Source organism: Colius striatus, chromosome 3 (genome assembly GCF_028858725.1).
Source record: "Colius striatus isolate bColStr4 chromosome 3, bColStr4.1.hap1, whole genome shotgun sequence".
NCBI lineage: Eukaryota > Metazoa > Chordata > Aves > Coliiformes > Coliidae > Colius > Colius striatus.
Genome location: NC_084761.1, coordinates 97,110,556 through 97,114,369, shown reverse-complemented (window position 1 = coordinate 97,114,369; position 3,814 = coordinate 97,110,556).

The window sequence follows — 3,814 nt, the reverse complement described above, 5'->3', positions numbered from 1 at the left end:
TGCTCGAGTTGTGAGGTTGCTGTGTCTGTAAGATGCAGGGGGACTTGATCTCAGCTTTTAAAGCTTTTGTGGAGCAAGAAAAGTTTTTGTGTAGAAGTTGGCTGGAGAATTACATCACAGAATCTCAAGGGCTGGAAAAGATCTCAAAAGCTCACCCAGTACAACCCCCCTGCCAGAGCAGCACCACCTAGAGCAGGGCACACAGGGACTCATCCAGCTGGGTTGGAATGTCTCTAGAGAAGGAGACTCCACAGCCCATCTGGGCAGCCCCTGCCAGTGCTCCCTCACCTCAACAGGGAAGAAATTCTTCCTTGTGTTTCTTTGGAACCTCTTCTGTTCCAGTTCATACCCATTGTGCCTTGTCCTGTCATTGGCCATCATTGAGAAGAGCCTGTAAATTTGGAACCATGAATGAGGTCACCCCTCAGCCTCCTCCAAGCTCAAGAGCCCCAACTCCTTCAGCCTTTCATTATAAGGGAGATGCTCCACTCCATCATCTTTGTGGCCCTGTGCTGAACCCTTCCAATACCTGACAACCCTTTCAGGAAAGAAATTCCTCCTCAGATCCAGCCTGAACCTCCCCTGGTGCAACTTTAATCCATTTCCTCTTGTTCTACTGCTTGTCACTAGGGGGAAGAGACCAACCCCCACCTTGCTACAGCTTCCTTTCAGGTAGTTGTAGAGAGTGAGAAGGTCTCCCGTGAGCCTTCTTTTCTCCAAGGTAAACAGGCCCAGATCCCTCAGCAGTTCCTCACAGGAGACATGCTTGGGTTTCCATTTGAGAAGGCAGGTGGCTGTGCTGAAGGCTATTGGTATATCTTTTGCCATTTACAATTTCAAGCAACTCTATCTATGGGGACTGGACCTTTTTTCTTGCTGTGGAGCTGTGTTAAGATTTCTTGGAGAACATGTTGAGGAGTATCTGCTGGGAATTTGGCTTTTTCACCTCCTCCTCCTCAGCCTGCTGCTCCTCAGCCTTGCTTGTCAGGGTGACACTTCCTGTTCCTGCACCCCAGAGACTAGAGATGACCTCCCAGGCTTTGGGGGTAGGTTCAAGATAGTGCCAAGAACCAATGAATCCGTGGTTCTCTGGTGAAAGGTGCCTGTAAACCCCTCTCTGTTGCTCACAGCAGTGCCTGGATCTGTGCTGGGGTCCTGAGGAGCAGGAGGTTTATGAAACCATTGCCAGAGGGACTGTTTGAAGGGCACTACTGCCAGACTGAGGACATCAGTCTGTATAAGGAAGAAGAGACAGTTTCTAGACCCTGTTTTGGAGTAAGCACCATTGTGGGTCTTAGGAAGCCCAGGTTCGGGATGAAGACAGGGGGCATGGTTCTCACTGCAGCCTGTAGCTGAGCTGCAGAAGTCATGGCTTCAGGATGTTGTGGTTAACAAAGAGGAACTGGACAAGTTCTGGGATGAAAAATGCACCAACCATTTTGCAGTCTAAGCTGCAAACTGTTGCAAAGTAGAAGAGTGTTTGGGAGAAACAGGGCTATAGGCAGTGATGGCTGAGTGGGAGCAGGCTGGGAGGGAAAGATCCTTTGGACTGGATGTCACCAGCTGGTCACCATGAGCAGATGTGTGCTGAGCTGGACAGCACACACTCACCCCAGCCCTCTACTCACACTTCTTCATGATCCAGATTCTCTGGTTGAATCAGATCCACCTTAGGCACCTTGGCTTCAGCTCTGGTGTGTGGGCACTGGTGGGGGTTGCTCCCCAGGCACTGCTCCTCCTGTGCCAAACAGCTTTGGGTTTGGCCTGACCTGCAGAAAACAGATACCAACGTCACCAAAACGGCTGCTGTGCCCGGCTCCAGCTCCCCCTTCACTGGTGTGGGAGCCTTTCAGGGGAAACTGGCTGCCTTCTGGGGACAAGCTTTTGTGCAGCATGGTGGAAACAGCCCTTTTCAGTAGCATTATCTGTCCTCTCCATGCTGCCTTTTACAGAAGAGGCTCCCAAGGGCTGTGCTGTGTATTCACAGCCTCCCAGCTCTCCTTGCTGTGTGCTTTCCAGAGCTCTTGACTTACAACCCAGGGATATGAAATGTTGGTTTCAGACAACAGTCAGAACTTCAGGCAGCAAAGCTCAGTGAGTTTGGCTTTTGAATGAAATGAAGGCCCCACTTTTATGATGAAGATTTCTTTTCCTTCAGTTTCTGCTTTCACTCCTATCAGCACCAACACCATTTATATCTTCCTGCACTTGCCCAACAGGATATTAAAATTACACAGACTAAATGTGACCAATCTCTCTCACCACAGCAAGCAGAATCCAGCAAATTCTTAGTGAAATCATGACACCTTTCTTTGCTCATTGGTCCCTTATCCCTTTAGTATTGAATTAATGCTTGAGGATTGCAGTGAGCTGAGATTAACACCGTGCAGGTGAAGAGCACTGTGAGTCACTGAGCTGCACTTCCACACTTGGCCATGCTCTGGGGATGTTAGATAGGAATTAACATTACACCTAGGAACCTCCATCGTGTCACAACAGGAGCTGCTACAGCACAGTGTAATCTGGGAGGCTGTTTTCCTCTCAAATGTCATCCTGTGACCATTGCTTGCACACTTCTTTATAGTTGCCTCAATTTTCCTGCTGCCTGGATGGCTCAGCATTGATAAATGTTGGGTCAGTGATTAAAGAACAGGATGCATCAACACTTAAATCACCTCGTGATAGAGAAGGGAGATGAAGATTGTGTCTGAATGAATTCTTTGCCCTTGTTTCTTTGTCTCTCCTCTTAAACCTCCTGTCTTGGCTCTCATTTTGTTGTGTCCATCCTTTCTGCTGAGCTGGCAAGACCTTTAGAGAACTCAAGTGTTTTCACTGGGAGTTTGGATCCAGCTTGATCTCTGAGGTACTGTGCAGAGTAGCAGGACTTCTGTCTGCTGTCCATCTCTTTCTCTCTCAGAGGGAAACCTCATCTCTCCTCAGGAAGGCTGCAGCCCTACTAAGTTGTCCCCCGGGATATGTTGAGCTCAGAGGCATCTTGGTTCTGTCTCGCTTTAGGCCAGGCCCATTCACGTGCCCCAGAGAGGCAGCCTCCGAAGGTGAGGCTTTCAAGCACAGGCAGCATCAGCAAGGAGAGTCTGGAGCTTCGAGGTGGTGGCTGATGGAGGAGCTGGAGGATCAGGAGAGCTGTGGGCAGGGAAGGAGGAAGCTTAGGCCTCAGTCCAGCCTGCCACTGCCACTGAAGGGGTCTGAGATGAGGCAGAGGGGTGCAAACTTGACATAGGTCCGGGGGCAGAACTGCAGAGGCAGTGAGGGGATGAGGGAGGCCTTGCTATCTGTATATGCAAATCATATGCAAAGCAGCCTAGCCCAACCAGCTCTATTGCGGTCTTCCCTTTGAGCCCCCCCCGTCTGCGTTGCCATGGCTACCCGGCCTGTCACTCAGCCCGCCTTCTCCCGCCCCGCCCAGCCAGCCGCCTCACGTCATTGGACAGCTGCCCTGTCATTCTCTTCCCACAGGAGACCCCATAGGCCAGCGCTGCCGCATATCGGCCCGCCCCGCCTCCAGTTCGCGCATTCGATTGGTCAGCCGCGCTTGTCACTGCCCGCGGCCGAGCACGCGGGGGGTGGGGGGGGGGGAGAAAGTGACCAACGCCCATCACCCATTGGCAAAGCCGCCTGTCACTCCGCGCGGCGGAGAGCGCGGATTGGTGGATTCCGTCACGGCCTGTCCCGCCTTCTCCCGCCGCCCCGGGGCCGGGGGCGCGCGCGGCGCGGGGGGCCGCTTGGCGCAGGCGCGCTGGAGGCGGTGGCTGCGGCGGTGAGCAGCGGCGCGGCACGGCGCGGCGCGGCGGGG